Below are 23,660 nucleotides of genomic sequence, written 5' to 3' on the forward strand. Positions count from 1 at the left end.
GATAGCGGTGCTGATATTTCCATGTTTATACAGGTAGCGGTGTAGACATTTCCATGTTTATACAGATAGCGGTGTAGATATTTCCATGTTTATACACATAGTGGTGTAGATATTTCCAAGTTCATAGAGATAGCGGTGTAGTTATTTTCATGTGGAAAGAGATAGCTGTATAGATATTTCCATGTATATGCAGATAGCTGTGTACATATTTCCATTTTCATGCAGATAGCGGTGTAGATATTTCCATGTTCAAACAGATAGCGGTGTAGATATTTCCATGTTCATACAGATAGCATTGTAGATATTTCCATGTTTATAAAGATAGCGGTGAAGATGTATGCATGTTTACACAGATAGCTGTGTAGATATTTCCATGTTCATACAGATAGCGGTGTAGATATTTCCATGTTCATCCAGATGGCTGTGGAGATATATCCATGTTCATACAAATGGCGGTGAAGATATTTAAAAGTTCATACAGATAGCGGTGTAGATATTTCCATGTTCAAACAGATAGCGTTGTAGATATTTCCATGTTCATACAGACAGCGGTGCTGATATTTCCTTGTTCATCCAGATGGCTGTGTAGATATATCTATGTTCATACACATGGCGGTGAAGATATTTCCATGTTCATACGGATATTGGTGTAGATATTTCCAAGTTCATGCAGATTACGCTGTAGATATTTCCATATTCATTCAGATAGCGGTGCTGATATTTCCATGTTTATACAGGTAGCGGTGTAGATATTTCCAGGTTTATACAGATAGCGATGTAGATATTTCCATGTTCATACAGATAGCGGTGTAGATATTTCCATGTTCATACAGATAGCAGTGAAGCTATTTCCATGTTCATAGAGATAGCGGTGTAGGTATTTCCATGTTCGTCCAGATGGCTGTGTAGATATATCCATGTTCATACAGATGGCGGTGAAGATATTTCCATGTTCATACAGATAGCGGTGTAGCTATTTCCATGTTCATACAGATAGCGGTGTAGATATTTCCATGTTTATCCTGATGGCTGTGTAGCTACTTCCATGTTCATACAGATAGCGGTGCTGATATTTCCATGTTTATACAGGTAGCGGTGTAGATATTTCCATGTTTATGCAGAAAGCGGTGTAGATATTTCCATGTTTATACAGATAGCGGTGTAGATATTTCCAAGTTTATACAAATAGCGGTGTAGATATCTCCATCTTAATACAGATGGCGGTGTAGATATTTATATGTTCATACAGATGGCGGTGCAGATATTTCCATGTTCATACAGATTGCGGTGTAGATATTTCCATGTTTATTGAGATAGCAGTGTAGTTATTTCCATGTCTAAAGAGATAGCTTTGTAGATATTTCCATGTATATGCAGATAGCTGTGTAGATATTTCCATTTTCATGCAGATAGCGGTGAAGATGTATGCATGTTTACACAGATAGCGGTGTAGATATTTCCATGTTCATACAGATAGCGGTGTTGATATTTCCATGTTCATCCAGATGGCTGTGTAGATATATCTATGTTCATACAGATGGCGGAGAAGATATTTCCATGTTCATACAGATAGCGGTGTAGATAATTCCATGTTCATACAGATAGCGGTGTAGATATTTCCATGTTCATACAGATAGCGGTGTAGATATTTCCATGTTCATACAGATAACGGTGTAGATATTTCCATGTTCATCCAGGTGGCTGTGTAGATATATCCATGTTCATACAGATGGCGGTGAAGATATTTCCATGTTCATACAGATAGCGGTGTAGATATTTCCATGTTCATACAGATAACCGTGTAGATATTGCCATGTTCATACCGATAGCGGTGCTGATACTTCCATGTTTATACAGGTAGCGGTGTACATATTTCCATGTTTATACAGATAGCGGTGTAGATATTTCCATTTTCATGCAGATAGCGGTGTAGATATTTCCATGTTTATACAGATAGCGGTGTAGATATCTCCTTCTTAATACAGATGGCGGTGTAGATATTTATATGTTCATACAGATGGTGGTGCAGATATTTCCATGTTCATACAGATGGCGGTGTAGGTATTTCCATGTTTATGGAGGTAGCGGTGTAGTTATTTCCATGTGTAAAGAGATAGCTGTGTAGATATTTCCATGTATATGCAGATAGCTGTGGAGTTATTTCCATTTTCATGCAGATAGCGGTTTAGATATTTCCAAGTTCAAACAGATAGCGGTGTAGATATTTCCATGTTCATACAGAGAGCGGTGTAGTTATTTCCATGTTTATACAGATAGCGGTGAAGATGTATGCATGTGTACACAGAGAGCGGTATAGATATTTCCATGTTCATACAGATAGCGGTGTAGATATTTCCATCTTCATCCAGATAGCGGAGTAGATATTTCCATGTTCATACAGTTGGCTGTGTAGATATATCCATGTTCATACAGATGGCGGTGAAGATATTTCTATGTTCTTACAGATGGTGGTGTAGATATTTCCATGTTCATACCTATAGCGGTGCTGATATTTCCATGTTTATACAGGTAGCGGTGAAGATATTTCCATGTTTATACAGATAGCGGTGTAGATATTTCCATGTTTATACACATAGCGGTTTAGATATTTCCATGTTTATACAGATAGCGGTGTAGATATCTCCATCTTAATACAGATGGCGGTGCAGATATTTCCATGTTCATACAGATGGCGGTGTAGATGTTTCCATGTTCATACACATAGCGGTGTAGTTATTTCCATGTGTAAAGAGATAGCTGTGTAGATATTTCCATGTATATGCAGATAGCTGTGTAGATATTTCCATTTTCATGCAGATAGCGGTGTATATATTTCCATGTTCAAACAGTTAGCGGTGTAGATATTTCCATGTTCATAAAGATAGCGGGGTAGACATTTCCATGTTTATACAGATAGCGGTGAAGATGTATGCATGTTTACACAGATAGCGGTGTAGATATTTCCATGTTCATCCAGATGGCTGTGTTGATATGTCCATGTTGATACAGATAGCGTTGTAGATATTTCCATGTTCATACAGAAAGCAGTGCAGATATTTCCATGTTCATCCAGATGGCTGTGTAGATATATCCATGTTCATACAGATGGCGGGGAAGATATTTCCATGTTCATACTGATAGCGGTGTAGATATTTCCATGTTCATACAGATAGCGGTGTATGTATTTCCATGTTCATACAGATAGCGGTGTAGATATTTCCATGTTCATCCAGATGGCTGTGTAGATATTTCCATGTACATACAGATAGCGGTGTAGATATTTCCATGTTCATACAGATTGCAGTGTAGATTTTTCCATGTTCATCCAGATGGCTGTTTAGATATATCCATGTTCATACAGATAGCGGTGTAGATATTTCCATGTTCATCCAGATGGCTGTGGAGACATATCCATGTTCATACAGATGGCGGTGAAGATATTTCCATGTTCATACAGATAGCGGTGTAGATATTTCCATGATCATACAGATAGCGGGGTAGATATTTCCATGTTCATACAGATTTCTGTGTAGAAATATCCATGTTCATACAGATGGCTGTGAAGATGTTTCCATGTTCTTACAGATGGTGGTGTAGATATTTCCATGTTCATACCGATAGCGGTGCTGATATTTCCATGTTTATACAGGTAGCGGTGTAGATATTTCCATGTTTATACAGATAGCGGTGTAGATATTTCCATGCTTATACACATAGCGGTTTAGATATTTCCATGTTTATACAGATAGCGGTGTAGATATTTCCATGTTTAAACAGATAGCGGTGTAGATATCTCCATCTTAATACAGATGGCGGTGAAGATATTTATATGTTCATACAGATGGCGGTGCAGATATTTCCATGTTCATACAGATGGCGGTGTAGATATTTCCATGTTCATACAGATAGCGGTGTAGTTATTTCCATGTGTAAAGAGATAGCTGTGTAAACATTTCCATGTATATGCAGATATCTGGGTAGATATTTCCATTTTCTTGCAGATAGCGGTGTATGTATTTCCCTGTTCAAACAGTTAGCGGTGTAGATATTTCCATGTTCATAAAGATAGCGGTGTAGATATTTCCATGTTTATACAGATAGCGGCGAAGTTGTATGCATGTTTACATGAATAGCGGTGTAGATATTTCCATGTTCATCCAGATGGCTGTGTAGATATATCCATGTTCATACAGATAGCGGTGTATATATTTCCATGTTCATACTGATAGCGGTGCAGATATTTCCATGTTCATCCAGATGGCTGTGTAGATATATCCATGTTCATACAGATGGCGGTGAAGATATTTCTTTGTTCGTACAGATAGCGGTGTAGATATTTCCATGTACATACAGATAGCCGAGTCGATATTTCCATGTTCATTCAGATAGCGGTGTATGTATTTCCATGTTCATACAGATAGCAGTGTAGATATTTCCATGTTCTTCCAGATGGCTGTGTAGATATTTCCATGTTCATACAGATAGCAGTGTATATATTTCCATGTTCATACAGATAGCGGTGTAGATATTTCCATGTTCATCCAGATGGCTGTGTAGATATATCCATGTTCATACAGATGGCGGTGAAGATATTTCCATGTTCATACAGAGAGCGGTGTAGATATTTCCATGTTCATACAGATAGCCGTGTAGATATTGCCATGTTCATACAGATAGCGGTGCTGATACTTCCATGTTTATACAGGTAGCGGTGTACATATTTCCGTGTTTATACAGATAGCGGTGTAGATATTTCCATGTTCATACAGATAGCGGTGTAGATATTTCCATGTTTATACAGATGGCTGTGTAGATATATCCATGTTCATACAGATGGCGGTGTAGATATTTCCATGTTCATACTGATAGTGATGTAGATATTTCCATGTTCATCCAGATGGCTGTGTAGATATATCCATGTTCATACAGATTGCGGAGAAGATATTTCCATGTTCATACAGATGGCGGTGTAGATATTTCCATGTTCTTACAGAGAGCGGTGTAGCTATATCCATGTTCATACAGATAGCGGTGTAGATATTTCCATGTTCTTCCAGATGGCTTTGTAGCTATTTCCATGTTCATACAGATAGCGGTGCTGATATTTCCATGTTTATACAGGTAGCGGTGTAGATATTTCCATGTTTATACAGAAAGCAGTGTAGATATTTCCATGTTTATAGTGATAGCGGTGTAGATATTTTCAACTTTATACAGATAGCGGTGTAGATATCTCCATCTTAATACAGATGGCGGTGTAGATATTTATATGTTCATACAGATGGCGGTGCAGATATTTCCATGTTCATACAGATGGCGGTGTAGATATTTCCATGTTTATAGAGATAGCAGTGTAGTTATTTCCATGTGTAAAGAGATAGCTTTGTAGATATTTCCATGTATATGCAGATAGCTGTGTAGATATTTCCATTTTCATGCGGATAGCGGTGAAGATGTATGCATGTTTACACAGATAGCGGTGTAGATATTTCCATGTTCATACAGATAGCGGTGTAGATATTTCCATGTTCATCCAGATGGCTGTGAAGATATATCTATGTTCATACAGATGGCGGAGGAGATATTTCCATGTTCATACAGATAGCGGTGTACATATTTCCATGTTCATACAGATAGCGGTGTAGATATTTCCATGTTCATACAGATAGCGGGGTAGATATTTCCATGTTTATACAGATAACGGTGAAGATGTATGCATGTTTACACAGATAGTGGTGTAGATATTTCCATGTTCATACAGAAAGCGGTGTAGATATTTACATGTCTATACAGATAGCGGTGAAGATGTATGCATGTTTACACAGATAGCGGTGTAGATATTTCCATGTTCATCCAGATGGCTGTGTAGATATATTCATGTTCATACATATGGCGGTGAAGGTATTTCCATGTTCACACAGATAGCGGTGTAGATATTTCCAAGTTCATACAGATAGCGGTGTAGAGATTTACATGTTCATCCAGATGGCTGTGTACTTATTTCCATGTTCTTACAGATAGCGGTGAAGATATTTCCATGTTCATACAGATGGCGGTGTAGATATTTCCATGTTCATACTCATAGCGGTGCTGATATTTCCATGTTTATACAGGTAGCGGTGTAGATATTTCCATGTTTATACAGATAGCGGTGTAGATATTTCCATGTTCATACACGTAGCGGTACAGATATTTCCATGTTCATCCAGATGGCTGTGCAGATATATTCATGTTCATACATATGGCGGTGTAGATATTTCCATGTTCATAAAGATAGCGGTGTAGATATTTCCAAGTTCATACAGATAGTGGTGTAGATATTTCCATGTTCATACAGATAGCGTTGTATGTATTTCCATGTTCATACAGATAGCGGTGCACATATTTCCATTTTCATGCAGATAGCGGTGCATATATTTCCCTGTTCAAACAGTTAGCGGTGTAGATATTTCCACGTTCATAAAGATAGCGGTGTAGATATTTCCATGTTTACACAGATAGCGGTGAAGATATTTCCATGTTCATCCAGATGGCTGTGTAGATATATCCATGTTCATTCAGATGGCGGTGAAGATATTTCCATGTTCATACATGTAGCGGTGTAGATATTTCCATGTTCATACAGATAGCGGTGTAGATATTTCCTTGTTCATCCAGATGGCTGTGTAGATATATCCATGTTCATACAGATAGCGGTGTAGATATTTCCATGTTCATACAGATAGCGGTGCAGATATTTCCATGTTCTTCCAGATGGCTGTGTAGATATATCCATGTTCATACAGATGGCAGTGAAGATATTTCCATGTTCATACAGATAGCGGTGTAGATATTTCCATGTTCATACAGATAGCGGTGTAGATATTTCCATGTTCATACAGATAGCGGTGTAGATATTTCCATGTTCATACAGATGGCTGTGTAGATAATTCCATGTTCATACAGATGGCGGTGTAGATATTTCCATGTTTATACCGATAGCGGTGCTGATATTTCCATGTTTATACTGGTAGTGGTGTAGATATTTCCATGTTTATACAGATAGCGGTGTAGATATTTCCATGTTTATACACATAGCGGTGTAGATATTTCCATGTTTATGCAGATAGCGGTGTAGATATCTCCATCTTAATACAGATGGCGGTGTAGATATTTATATGTTCATACAGATGGCGGTGCAGATATTTCCATGTTCATACAGATGGCGGTGAAGATATTTCCATGTTCATACAGATGGCGATGTAGATATTTCCATGTTCATACTGATAGCGGTGCTGATATTTCCATGTTTATGCAGGTAGCGGTGTAGATATTTCCATGTTTATACAGATAGCAGTGTAGATATTTCCATGTTTATACACATAGCGGTGTAGATATTTCCATGTTTATACAGATAGCGGTGTAGATATCTCCATCTTAATACAGATGGCGGTGTAGATATTTATATGTTCATTCAGATGGCGGTGCAGATATTTCCATGTTCATACAGATGGCGGTGTAGATATTTCCATGTTCATACAGATAGCGTTGTAGTTATTTCCATGTGTAGAGAGATAGCTTTGTAGATATTTCCATGTATGTGCAGATAGCTGTGTAGATATTTCCATTTTCATGCAGATAGCGGTGTAGATATTTCCATGTTCAAACAGATATCGGTGTAGATATTTCCATGTTTATAGAGATAGCGGTGAAGATGTATGCATGTATACACAGATAGTGGTGTAGATATTTCCGTGTTCATACAGAAAGCGGTGTAGATATTTACATGTTTATACAGATAGCGGTGAAGATGTATGCATGTTTACACAGATAGCGGTGTAGATATTTCCTTGTTCATCCAGATGGCTGTGTAGATATATCCATGTTCATACAGATAGCGGTGTAGATATTTCCATGATCATACAGATAGCGGTGCAGATATTTCCATGTTCATCCAGATGGCTGTGTAGATATATCCATGTTCATACAGATGGCGGTGAAGATATTTGCATGTTCATACAGATAGCGGTGTAGATATTTCCATGTTCATACAGATAGCGGTGTAGATATTCCCACGTTCATACAGATGGCGGTGAAGATATTTCCATATTCATACAGATAGCGGTGTATGTATTTCCATTTTCATACTGATAGCGGTGTAGATATTTCCATGTTCATCCAGATGGCTGTGTAGATATATCCATGTTCATACAGATGGCGGTGAAGGTATTTCCAAGTTCATACAGATAGCGGTGTAGATATTTATATGTTCATACAGGTGGCGGTGCAGATATTTCCATGTTCATACAGATGTCGGTGAAGATATTTCCATGTTTATACAGATAGCGGTGTAGATATTTCCATGTTCATACACATAGCGGTGCAGATATTTCCATGTTCATCCAGATGTCTGTGTAGAGATATTCATGTTCATACATATGGCGGTGAAGGTATTTCCATGTTCATACCGATAGCGGTGTAGATATTTCCAAGTTCATACAGATAGCGGTGTAGATATTTCCATGTTCATACAGATAACGTTGTATGTATTTCCATGTTCATACAGATAGCGGTGTAGATATTTCCATTTTCATGCAGATAGCGGTGTATATATTTCCCTGTTCAAACAGTTAGCGGTGTAGATATTTCCACGTTCATAAGGATAGCGGTGTAGATATTTCCATGTTTACACAGATAGCGGTGAAGATGTATGCATGTTTACACAGATAGCGGTGTAGATATTTCCATGTTCATCCAGATGGCTGTGTAGATATATCCATGTTCATTCAGATGGCGGTGAAGATATTTCCATGTTCATACATATAGCGGTGTAGATATTTCCATGTTCATACAGATAGCGGTGTAGATATTTCCATGTTCATACAGATAGCGGTGTATGTATTTCCATGTTCAAACAGATAGCGGTGTAGATATTTCCATGTTCATCCAGATGGCTGTGTAGATATTTCCATCTTAATACAGATGGCGGTATAGATATTTATATGTTCATACAGATGGCGGTGCAGATATTTCCATGTTCATACAGATGGCGGTGAAGGTATTTCCATGTTCATACAGATGGCAATGTAGATATTTCCATGTTCATACTGATAGCGGTGCTGATATTTCCATGTTTATGCAGGTAGTGGTGTAGATATTTCCATGTTTATACAGATAGCGGTGTAGATATTTCCATGTTTATACACATAGCGGTGTAGATATTTCTATGTTTATACAGATAGCGGTGTAGATATCTCCATCTTAATTCAGATGGCGGTGTAGATATTTATATGTTCATTCAGATGGCGGTGCAGATATTTCCATGTTCATACAGATGGCGGTGTAGATATTTCCCTGTTCATACAGATAGCGGTGTAGATATTTCCATGTGTATAGAGATAGCTTTGTAGATATTTCCATGTATGTGCAGATAGCTGTGTAGATATTTCCATTTTCATGCAGATAGCGGTGTAGATATTTCCATGTTCAAACAGATAGCGGTGTAGATATTTCCATGTTTATACAGATAGCGGTGAAGTTGTATGCATGTTTACACAGATAGTGGTGTAGATATTTCCATGTTCATACAGAAAGCGGTGTAGATATTTACATGTTTATACAGATAGCGGTGAAGATGTATGCATGTTTACACAGATAGTGGTGTAGATATTTCCATGTTCATCCAGATGGGTGTGTAGATATATCCATGTTCATACAGATAGCGGTGTAGATATTTCCATGTTCATACAGATAGCGGTGCAGATATTTCCATGTTCATCCAGATGGCTGTGTAGATATATCCATGTTCATACAGATGGCGGTGAAGATATTTCCATGTTCACACAGATAGCGGTGTAGATATTTCCATGTTCATACAGATAGCGGTGTAGATATTTCCATGTTCATACAGATAGCGGTGTATGTATTTCCATGTTCATACTGATAGCGGTGTAGACATTTCTATGTTCATCCAGATGGCTGTGTAGATATTTCATGTTGATACAGATAGCGGTGTAGATATTTCCATGTTCATACAGATAGCGGTGTAGATATTTCCATGTTCATACAGATAGCCTTGTAGATATTGCCATGTTCATACCGATAGCGGTGCTGATACTTCCATGTTTATACAGGTAGTGGTGTACATATTTCCGTGTTTATACAGATAGCGGTGTTGATATTTCCATGTTCGTACAGATAGCGGTGTACATATTTCAATGTTTATACAGATTGCGGTGTAGATATGTCCTTCTTCATACAGATGGTGGTTTAGATATTTATATGTTCATACAGATGGCGCTGCAGATATTTCCACGTTCATACAGATGTCGGTGTAGATATTTCCATGTTTATAGAGATAGCGGTGTAGTTATTTCCATGTGTAAAGAGATACCTGTGTAGATAAATCCATGTATATGCAGATAGCTGTGTAGATATTTCCATTTTCATGCAGATAGCGGTGTACCTATTTCCATGTTCAAACAGATAGCGGTGTAGATATTTCCATGTTCATGCAGATAGCGTTGTAGATATTTCCATGTTCATCCAGATGGCTGTGTAGATATATCTATGTTCATACAGATGGCGGTGAAGATATTTCCATGTTCCTACAGATAGCGGTGTAGATATTTCCATCTTCATACAGATAGCGGTGTAGATATTTCCATGTTCATACAGACAGCGGTGCTGATATTTCCTTGTTCATCCAGTTGGCTGTGTAGATATATCCATGTTCATAGAGATGGCGGTGAAGGTATTTCCATGTTCATACAGATATCGGTGTAGATATTTCCATGATCATACAAATAGCGGTGTAGATATTTCCATGTTCATACAGATAGCGGTGCTGATATTTCCATGTTTATACAGGTAGCGGTGTAGATATTTCCATGTTTATACACATAGCGGTGTAGATATTTCCATGTTTATATAGGTAGCGGTGTGGATATTTCCACGTTTATTCAGATAGAGGTGTAGGTATCTCCATCTTAATACAGATGGCGGTGTAGATATTTATATGTTCATACAGATGGCGGTGTAGATATTTTCATGTTCATACAGATGGCGGTGTAGGTATTTCCATGTTTATAGAGATAGCGGTGTAGTTATTTCCATGTGTAAAGAGATAGCTTTGTAGATATTTCCATGTATGTGCAGATAGCTGTGTAGATATTTCCATTTTCATGCAGATAGCGGTGAAGATATTTCCATATTCAAACAGATAGCGGTTTAGATATCTCCATGTTTACACAGATAGCGGTGAAAATGTATGCATGTTTACACAGACAGCGGTGTAGATATTTCCATGTTCATCCAAATGGCTGTGTAGATATATCCATGTTCATACAGATAGCGGTGTAGATATTTCCGTGTTCATACAGATAGCGGTGCAGATATTTCCATGTTCATCCAGATGGCTGTGTAGATATATCCATGTTCATAAAGATGGCGGTGAAGATATTTCCATGTTCATACAGATAGCGGTGTAGATATTTCCATGTTCATACAGATAGCGGTGTAGATATTTCCATGTTCATACAGATAGCGGTGTATGTATTTCCATGTTCATACAGATAGCGGTGTAGACATTTACATGTTCATCCAGATGGATGTGTACATATTTCCATGTTCTTACAGATAGCGGTGAAGATATTTCCATGTTCATACAGATAGCGGTGTAGATATTTCCATGTTCATACTGATAGCGGTGCTGATATTTCCATGTTTATACAGGTAGTGGTGCAGATATTTCCATCTTTATACAGATAGCAGTGTAGATATTTCCATCTTCATACACATAGCGATGCAGATATTTCCATGTTCATCCAGATGGCTGTGTAGATATATTCATGTTCATACATGTGGCGGTGAAGATATTTCCATGTTCTTACAGATAGCAGTGTAGATATTTCCAAGTTCATACAGATAGCGGTGTAGATATTTCCATGTTCATACAGATAGCGTTGTATGTATTTCCATGTTCATACAGATAGCGGTGTAGATATTTCCATTTTCATGCAGATAGCGGTGTATATATTTCCCTGTTCAAACAGTTAGCGGTGTAGATATTTCCACGTTCATAAAGATAGCGGTGTAGATATTTCCATGTTTACACAGATAGCGGTGAAGATGTATGCATGTTTACACAGATAGCGGTGTAGATATTTCCATGTTCATACAGATGGCTGTGTAGATATATCCATGTTCATTCAGATGGCGGTGAAGATATTTCCATGTTCATACATATAGCGGTGTAGATATTTCCATTTTCATACAGATAGCGGTGTAGATATTTCCATGTTCATACAGATACAGGTGTATGTATTACCATGTTCATACAGATAGCGGTGTAGATATTTCCATGTTCATCCAGATGGCTCTGTAGATATTTCCATGTTCATACAGATAGCGGTGTAGATATTTCCATGTTCATACAGATAGCGGTGTAGATATTTCCATGTTCATACAGATGGCTGTGTAGATAATTCCATGTTCATACAGATGGCGGTGTAGATATTTCCATGTTCATAACGATAGCGGTGCTGATATTTCCATGTTTATACCGGTAGCGGTGTAGATATTTCCATGTTTATACAGATAGCGGTGTAGATATTTCCATGTTTATACATATAGCGGTGTAGATATTTCCATGTTTATACAGATAGCGGTGTAGATATCTCCATCTTAATAGAGATGGCGGTGTAGATATTTATATGTTCATATAGATGGCGGTGCAGATATTTCCATGTTCATACAGATGGCGGTGAAGATATTCCCATGTTCATACAGATGGCGATGTAGATATTTCCATGTTCTTACTGATAGCGGTGCTGACATTTCCATGTTTATGCAGGTAGCGGTGTAGATATTTCCATGCTTATACAGATAGCGGTGTAGATATTTCCATGTTTATACACATAGCGGTGTAGATATTTCCATGTTTATACAGATAGCGGTGTAGATATCTCCATCTTAATACAGATGGCGGTGTAGATATTTATATTTTCATTCAGATGGCGGTGCAGATAGTTCCATGTTCATACAGATGGCGGTGTAGATATTTCCATGTTTACACAGATGGCGGTGTAGTTATTTCCATGTGTAGAGAGATAGCTGTGTAGATATTTCCATGTATATGCAGATAGATGTGTAGATATTTCCATTATCATGCAGATAGCGGTGTATATATTTCCCTGTTCAAACAGTTTGCGGTGTAGATATTTCCATGTTCATAAAGATAGCGGTGCAGGTATTTCCGTGTTTATCCAGATAGCGGTGAAGATGTATGCATGTTTGCACAGATAGCGGTGTAGATATTTATATGTTCATACAGATAGCGGTGCAGATATTTCCATGTTCATCCAGATGGCTGTGTAGATATATCCATGTTCATACAGATGGCGGTGAAGATATTTCCATGTTCATACAGATAGCGGTGTAGATATTTCCATGTTCCTACAGATAGCGGTGTAGATATTTCCATGTTCATACAGATAGCGGTGTATGTATTTCCATCTTCTTACAGATAGCGGTGTAGATATTTCCATGTTCATCCAGATGGCTGTTTAGCTATTTCCATGTTCATACCGATAGTGGTGTAGATATTTCCATGTTCATACAGATTGCGGTGCTGATATTTCCATGTTTATACAGGTAGCAGTGTAGATATTTCCATGTTTATACAGATAGCAGTGTAGATATTTCCATTTTTATACAGATAGCGGTGTAGATATTTCCATGTTTATACAGAAAGCGGTGTAGATATTTCCATCTTAATACAGATGGCGGTGTAGATATTTATATGTTCATACAGATGGCGGTGCAGATATTTCCATGTTCATACAGATGGCGGTGTAGATATTTCCACGTTTAAAGAGATAGCAGTGTAGTTATTTCCATGTGGAAAGAGATAGCTGTATAGATATTTCCATGTATATGCAGATAGCTGTGTACATATTTCCATTTTCATGCAGATAGCGGTGCAGATATTTCCATGTTCAAACAGATAGCGGTGTAGATATTTCCATGTTCATACAGATAGCATTGTAGATATTTCCATGTTTATAAAGATAGCGGTGAAGTTGTATGCATGTTTACACAGATAGCGGTGTAGATATTTCCATGTTCATACAGATAGCGGTGTAGATATTTCCATCTTCATCCAGATGGCTGTGTAGATATATCCATGTTCATACAAATGGCGGTGAAGATATTTAAAAGTTCATACAGATAGCGGAGTAGATATTTCCATTTTCAAACAGATAGCGGTGAAGATATTTCCATGTTCATACAGACAGCGGTGCTGATATTTCCTTGTTCATCCAGTTGGCTGTGTAGATATATCCATGTTCATACAGATGGCGGTGAAGATATTTCCATGTTCATATGGATATCGGTGTAGATATTTCCAAGTTCATACAGATAGCGTTGTAGATATTTCCATATTCATACAGATAGCGGTGCTGATATTTCCATGTTTATACAGGTAGCGGTGTAGATATTTCCATGTTTATAGAGATAGCGGTGTAGTTATTTCCATGTGTAAAGAGATAGCTGTGTAGATATTTCCATGTATATGCAGATAGCTTTGTAGATATTTCCATTTTCATGCAGATAGCGGTGTAGATATTTCCATGTTCAAACAGATAGCGGTGTAGATATTTCCATGTTCATACAGATAGCGGTGTAGATATTTCCATGTTTATACAGATAGCGGTGAAGATGTATGCATGTTTACACAGATAGCAGTGTAGATATTTCCATGTTCATACAGATAGCGGTGTAGATATCTCCATCTTAATACACATGGCGGTGTAGATATTTATATATTCATACAGATGATGGTGCAGATATTTCCATTTTCATACAGATGGCGGTGAAGTTATTTCCATGTTCATACCGATGGCAGTGTAGATATTTCCATGTTCATACTGATAGCGGTGCTGATATTTCCATGTTTATACAGGTAGCGGTGTAGATATTTCCATGTTTATACAGATAGCGGTGTAGGTATTTCCATGTTTATACACGTAGAGTTGTAGATATTTCCATGTTTATACAGATAGCGTTGTATATATCTCCATCTTAATACAGATGGCGGTGTAGATATTTATATGTTCATTCAGATGGCGGTGCAGATATTTCCATGTTCATACAGATGGCGGTGTAGATATTTCCATGTTCATCCAGATGGCTGTGTAGATATTTCCATGTTCATACAGATAGCGGTGTAGATATTTCCATGTTCATCCAGATGGCTGTGTAGATATTTCCATGTTCATACAGATGGCGGTGTAGATATTTCCATGTTCATACCAATAGCGGTGCTGATACTTCCATGTTTATACAGGTAGCGTTGTACATATTTCCGTGTTTATACAGATAGCGGAGTAGATATTTCCATGTTTATACAGATAGCGGTGTAGATATCTCCTTCTTAATACAGAAGGCGGTGTAGGTATTTATATGTTCATACAGATGGCGGTGCAGATATTTCCATGTTCATACAGAAGGCGGTGTAGATATTTCCATATTTATACAGATAGCGGTGTAGTTATTTCCATGTGTAAAGAGATAGCTGTGTAGATATTTCCATGTATATGCAGATAGCTGTGTAGATATTTCCATGTTCATGCAGATAGCGGTGTAGATATTTCCATGTTCAAACAGATAGCGGTGTAGATATTTCCAAGTTCCTACAGATAGCGGTGTAGATTTTTCCATGTTCATCCAGATGGCTGTGTAGATATATCTATGTTCATACAGATGGCGGTGAAGATATTTCCATGTTCATACAGATAGCGGTGTAGATATTTCCATGTTCGTACAGACAGCGGTGTAGATATTTCCATGTTCATGCAGATAGCGGTGTAGATATTTCCATGTTCATCCAGATGGCTGTGTAGATATATCTATGTCCATACAGATGGCGGTGAAGGTATTTCCATGTTCATACAGATAGCGGTGTAGATATTTCCATCTGCATACAGATAGCGGTGTAGATATTTCCATGTCCATACAGACAGCGGTGCTTATATTTCCTTGTTCATCCAGATGACTGTGTAGATATATCCGTGTTCATAGAGATGGCGGTGAACATATTTCCATGTTCATACAGATATCGGTGTAGATATTTCCATGATCATACAAATAGCGGTGTAGATATTTCCATGTTCATACAGATTGCGGTGCTGATATTTCCATGTTTATACAGGTAGCGGTGTAGATATTTCCATGTTTATACACATAGCGGTGTAGATATTTCCATGTTTATACAGGTAGCGGTGTAGATATTTCCATGTTTATACAGATAGCGGTGTAGGTATCTCCATCTTAATACAGATGGCGGTGTAGATATTTATATGTTCATTCAGATGGCGGTGCAGATATTTCCATGTTCATACAGATGGCGGTGTAGATATTTCCGTGTTCATACAGATAGCGGTGTAGTTATTTCCGTGTGTAGAGAGATAGCTGTGTAGATATTTCCATGTATATGCAGATAGCTGTGTAGATATTTCCATTTTCATGCAGATAGCGGTGTATATATTTCCCTGTTCAAACAGTTAGCGGTGTAGATATTTCCATGTTTATCCAGATAGCGGTGAAGATGTATGCATGTTTGCACAGATAGCGGTGTAGATATTTCCATGTTCATCCAGATGGCTGTGTTGATGTATCCATGTTCATACAGATAGCGGTGTAGATATTTCCATGTTCATACAAATAGCGGTGCAGATATTTCCATGTTCATCCAAATGGCTGTGTAGAAATATCCATGTTCATACAGATGGCGGTGAAGATATTTCCATGTTCATATAGATAGAAGTGTTGATATTTCCATGTTCTTACAGATAGCGGTGTAGATATTTCCATGTTCATACAGATAGCGGTGTATGTATTTCCATCTTCATACAGATAGTGGTGTAGATATTTCCATGTTCTTCCAGATGGCTGTGTAGCTATTTCCATGTTCATACAGATAGTGGTGTAGATATTTCCATATTCATTCAGATAGCGGTGTAGATATTTCCATGTTCATACAGATTGCGGTGCTGATATTTCCATGTTTATACAGGTAGCAGTGTAGATATTTCGATGTTTATACAGATAGCGGTGTAGATATTTCCATGTTCATACAGATAGCGGTGTAGATATTTCCATGTTTATACAGATAGCGGTGTAGATATCTCCATCTTAATACAGATGGCGGTGTAGATATTTATATGTTCATACAGATGGCGGTGCAGATATTTGCATGTTCATACAGAAGGCGGTGTAGATATTTCCATGTTTATAGAGATAGCGGTGTAGTTATTTTCATGTGGAAAGAGATAGCTGTATAGATATTTCCATGTATATGCAGATAGCTGTGTACATATTTCCATTTTCATGCAGATAGCGGTGTAGATATTTCCATGTTCAAACAGATAGTGGTGTAGATATTTCCATGTTCATACAGATAGCATTGTAGATATTTCCATGTTTATAAAGATAGCGGTGAAGATGTATGCATGTTTACACAGATAGCTGTGTAGATATTTCCATTTTCATACAGATAGCGGTGTAGATATTTCCATGTTCATCCAGATGGCTGTGTAGATATATCCATGTTCATACAAATGGCGGTGAAGATATTTAAAAGTTCATACAGATAGCGGTGTAGATATTTCCATGTTCAAACAGCTAGCGGTGTAGATATTTCCATGTTCGTACAGACAGCGGTGCTGATATTTCCTTGTTCATCCAGATGGCTGTGTAGATATATCTATGTTCATACACATGGCGGTGAAGATATTTCCATGTTCATACGGATATTGGTGTAGATATTTCCAAGTTCATGCAGATTACGCTGTAGATATTTCCATATTCATTCAGATAGCGGTGCTGAAATTTCCATGTTTATACAGGTAGCGGTGTAGATATTTCCATGTTTATACAGATAGCGATGTAGATATTTCCATGTTCATACAGATAGCGGTGTAGATATTTCCATGTTCATACAGATAGCAGTGAAGCTATTTCCATGTTCATAGAGATAGTGGTGTAGGTATTTCCATGTTCATCCCGATGTCTGTGTAGATATATCCATGTTCATACAGATGGCGGTGAAGATATTTCCATGTTCATACAGATAGCGGTGTAGCTATTTCCATGTTCATACAGATAGCGGTGTAGATATTTCCATGTTTATCCAGATGGCTGTGTAGCTATTTCCATGTTCATACAGATAGCGGTGCTGATATTTCCATGTTGATACAGGTAGCGGTGTAGATATTTCCATGTTTATACAGAAAGCGGTGTAGATATTTCCATGTTTATACAGATAGCGGTGTAGATATTTCCATGTTTATACAGATAGCGGTGTAGATATCTCCATCTTCATACAGATGGCGGTGTAGATATTTATATGTTCATACAGATGGCGGTGCAGATATTTCCATGTTCATACAGATGGCGGTGTAGACATTTCCATGTTTATAGAGATAGCAGTGTAGTTATTTCCATGTGTAAAGAGATAGCTTTGTAGATATTTCCATGTATATGCAGATAGCTGTGTAGATATTTCCATTTTCATGCAGATAGCGGTGAAGATGTATGCATGTTTACACAGATAGCGGTGTAGATATTTCCATGTTCATACAGATAGCGGTGTTGATATTTCCATGTTCATCCAGATGGCTGTGTAGATATATCTATGTTCATACAGATGGTGGAGAAGATATTTCCATGTTCATACAGATAGCGGTGTAGATATTTCCATGTTCATACAGATAGCGTTGTAGATATTTCCATGTTCATACAAATAGCGGTGTAGATATTTCCATGTTCATACAGATAACGGTGTAGATATTTCCATGTTCATCCAGGTGGCTGTGTAGATATATCCATGTTCATACAGATGGCGGTGAAGGTATTTCCATGTTCATACAGATAGCGGTGTAGATATTTCCATGTTCATACAGATAACGGTGTAGATATTTCCATGTTCATCCAGGTGGCTGTGTAGATATATCTATGTTCATACAGATGGCGGAGAAGATATTTCCACGTTCATACAGATAGCGGTGTAGATATTTCCATGTTCATACAGATGGCGGTGTAGACATTTCCATGTTTATAGAGATAGCAGTGAAGTTATTTCCATGTGTAAAGAGATAGCTTTGTAGATATTTCCATGTATATGCAGATAGCTGTGTAGATATTTCCATTTTCATGCAGATAGCGGTGAAGATGTATGCATGTTTACACAGATAGCGGTGTAGATATTTCCATGTTCATACAGATAGCGGTGTTGATATTTCCATGTTCATCCAGATGGCTGTGTAGATATATCTATGTTCATACAGATGGTGGAGAAGATATTTCCATGTTCATACAGATAGCGGTGTAGATATTTCCATGTTCATACAGATAGCGTTGTAGATATTTCCATGTTCATACAAATAGAGGTGTAGATATTTCCATGTTCATACAGATAACGGTGTAGATATTTCCATGTTCATCCAGGTGGCTGTGTAGATATATCCATGTTCATACAGATGGCGGTGAAGATATTTCCATGTTCATACAGACAGCGGTGTAGATATTTCCATGTTCATACAGATAACGGTGTAGATATTTCCATGTTCATCCAGGTGGCTGTGTAGATATATCTATGTTCATACAGATGGCGTAGAAGATATTTCCACGTTCATACAGATAGCGGTGTAGATATTTCCATGTTCATACAGATAGCGGTGTAGATATTTCCATGCTCATACAGATAGCGGTGAAGATATTTCCATGTTCATACACATAGCGGTGTAGTTATTTCCATGTGTAAAGAGATAGCTGTGTAGATATTTCCATGTATATGCAGATAGCTGTGTAGATATTTCCATTTTCATGCAGATAGCGGTGTATATATTTCCCTCTTCAAACAGTTAGCGGTGTAGATATTTCCATGTTCATAAAGATAGCGGGGTAGACATTTCCATGTTTATACAGATAGCGGTGAAGATGTATGCATCTTTACACAGATAGCGGTGTAGATATTTCCATGTTCATCCAGATGGCTATGTAGATATATCCATGTTCATACAGATAGCGTTGTAGATATTTCCATGTTCATACAGATAGCGGTGTAGATATTTCCATGTTCATCCAGATGGCTGTGTAGATATATCCATGTTCATACAGATGGCGGAGAAGATATTTCCATGTTCATACAGATAGCGGTGTAGATATTTCCATGTTCATGCAGATAGCGGTGTAGATATTTCCATGTTCATACAGAGAGCGGTGTATGTATTTCCATGTTCATGCAGATAGCGGTGTAGATATTTCCATGTTCATCCAGATGGCTGTGTAGGTATTTCCATGTTCATACAGATAGCAGTGTAGATATTTCCATGTTCATACAGATTGCAGTGTAGATATTTCCATGTTCATCCAGATGGCTGTGTAGATATATCCATGTTCATACAGATAGCGGTGTAGATATTTCCATGTTCATCCAGATGGTTATGGAGACATATCCATGTTCATACAGATGGCGGTGAAGATATTTCCATGTTCATACAGATAGCGGTGTAGATATTTCCAGTATCATACAGATAGCGGAGTAGATATTTCCATGTTCATACAGATTTCTGTGTAGATATATCCATGTTCATACAGATGGCGGTGAAGATATTTCCATGTTCTTACAGATGGTGGTGTAGATATTTCCATGTTCATACCGATAGCGGTGCTGATATTTCCATGTTTATACAGGTAGCGGTGTAGATATTTCCATGTTTATACAGATAGCGGTGTAGATATTTCCATGCTTATACACATAGCGGTTTAGATATTTCCATGTTTATACAGATAGCGGTGTAGATATTTCCATGTTTATACAGATAGCGGTGTAGATATCTCCATCTTAATACAGATGGCGGTGAAGATATTTATATGTTCATACAGATGGCGGTGCAGATATTTCCATGTTCATACAGATGGCGGTGTAGATATTTCCATGTTCATACAGATAGCGGTGTAGTTATTTCCATGTGTAAAGAGATAGCTGTGTAGACATTTCCATGTATATGCAGATAGCTGGGTAGATATTTCCATTTTCATGCAGATAGCGGTGTATATATTTCTCTGTTCAAACAGTTAGCGGTGTAGATATTTCCATGTTCATAAAGATAGCGGTGTAGATATTTCCATGTTTATACAGATAGCGGTGAAGATGTATGCATGTTTACATGAATAGCGGTGTAGATATTTCCATGTTCATCCAGATGGCTGTGTAGATATATCCATGTTCATACAGATAGCGGTGTAGATATTTCCATGTTCATACTGATAGCGGTGCAGATATTTCCATGTTCATCCAGATGGCTGTGTAGATATATCCATGTTCATACAGATGGCGGTGAAGATATTTCTTTGTTCATACAGTTAGCGGTGTAGATATTTCCATGTTCATACAGATAGCGTTGTAGATATTTCCATGTTCATACAGATAGCGGTGTAGATATTTCCATGTTCATACAGATAACGGTGTAGATATTTCCATGTTCATCCAGGTGGCTGTGTAGATATATCTATGTTCATACAGATGGCGGAGAAGATATTTCCACGTTCATACAGATAGCGGTGTAGATATTTCCATGTTCATACAGATGGCGGTGTAGACATTTCCATGTTTATAGAGATAGCAGTGAAGTTATTTCCATGTGTAAAGAGATAGCTTTGTAGATATTTCCATGTATATGCAGATAGCTGTGTAGATATTTCCATTTTCATGCAGATAGCGGTGAAGATGTATGCATGTTTACACAGATAGCGGTGTAGATATTTCCATGTTCATACAGATAGCGGTGTTGATATTTCCATGTTCATCCAGATGGCTGTGTAGATATATCTATGTTCATACAGATGGTGGAGAAGATATTTCCATGTTCATACAGATAGCGGTGTAGATATTTCCATGTTCATACAGATAGCGTTGTAGATATTTCCATGTTCATACAAATAGAGGTGTAGATATTTCCATGTTCATACAGATAACGGTGTAGATATTTCCATGTTCATCCAGGTGGCTGTGTAGATATATCCATGTTCATACAGATGGCGGTGAAGATATTTCCATGTTCATACAGACAGCGGTGTAGATATTTCCATGTTCATACAGATAACGGTGTAGATATTTCCATGTTCATCCAGGTGGCTGTGTAGATATATCTATGTTCATACAGATGGCGTAGAAGATATTTCCACGTTCATACAGATAGCGGTGTAGATATTTCCATGTTCATACAGATAGCGGTGTAGATATTTCCATGCTCATACAGATAGCGGTGAAGATATTTCCATGTTCATACACATAGCGGTGTAGTTATTTCCATGTGTAAAGAGATAGCTGTGTAGATATTTCCATGTATATGCAGATAGCTGTGTAGATATTTCCATTTTCATGCAGATAGCGGTGTATATATTTCCCTCTTCAAACAGTTAGCGGTGTAGATATTTCCATGTTCATAAAGATAGCGGGGTAGACATTTCCATGTTTATACAGATAGCGGTGAAGATGTATGCATCTTTACACAGATAGCGGTGTAGATATTTCCATGTTCATCCAGATGGCTATGTAGATATATCCATGTTCATACAGATAGCGTTGTAGATATTTCCATGTTCATACAGATAGCGGTGTAGATATTTCCATGTTCATCCAGATGGCTGTGTAGATATATCCATGTTCATACAGATGGCGGAGAAGATATTTCCATGTTCATACAGATAGCGGTGTAGATATTTCCATGTTCATGCAGATAGCGGTGTAGATATTTCCATGTTCATACAGAGAGCGGTGTATGTATTTCCATGTTCATGCAGATAGCGGTGTAGATATTTCCATGTTCATCCAGATGGCTGTGTAGGTATTTCCATGTTCATACAGATAGCGGTGTAGATATTTCCATGTTCATACAGATTGCAGTGTAGATATTTCCATGTTCATCCAGATGGCTGTGTAGATATATCCATGTTCATACAGATAGCGGTGTAGATATTTCCATGTTCATCCAGATGGTTATGGAGACATATCCATGTTCATACAGATGGCGGTGAAGATATTTCCATGTTCATACAGATAGCGGTGTAGATATTTCCAGTATCATACAGATAGCGGAGTAGATATTTCCATGTTCATACAGATTTCTGTGTAGATATATCCATGTTCATACAGATGGCGGTGAAGATATTTCCATGTTCTTACAGATGGTGGTGTAGATATTTCCATGTTCATACCGATAGCGGTGCTGATATTTCCATGTTTATACAGGTAGCGGTGTAGATATTTCCATGTTTATACAGATAGCGGTGTAGATATTTCCATGCTTATACACATAGCGGTTTAGATATTTCCATGTTTATACAGATAGCGGTGTAGATATTTCCATGTTTATACAGATAGCGGTGTAGATATCTCCATCTTAATACAGATGGCGGTGAAGATATTTATATGTTCATACAGATGGCGGTGCAGATATTTCCATGTTCATACAGATGGCGGTGTAGATATTTCCATGTTCATACAGATAGCGGTGTAGTTATTTCCATGTGTAAAGAGATAGCTGTGTAGACATTTCCATGTATATGCAGATAGCTGGGTAGATATTTCCATTTTCATGCAGATAGCGGTGTAT

Source organism: Gorilla gorilla, chromosome 7 (assembly GCF_029281585.2).
Source record: "Gorilla gorilla gorilla isolate KB3781 chromosome 7, NHGRI_mGorGor1-v2.1_pri, whole genome shotgun sequence".
Taxonomy (NCBI): Eukaryota; Metazoa; Chordata; class Mammalia; order Primates; family Hominidae; genus Gorilla; species Gorilla gorilla.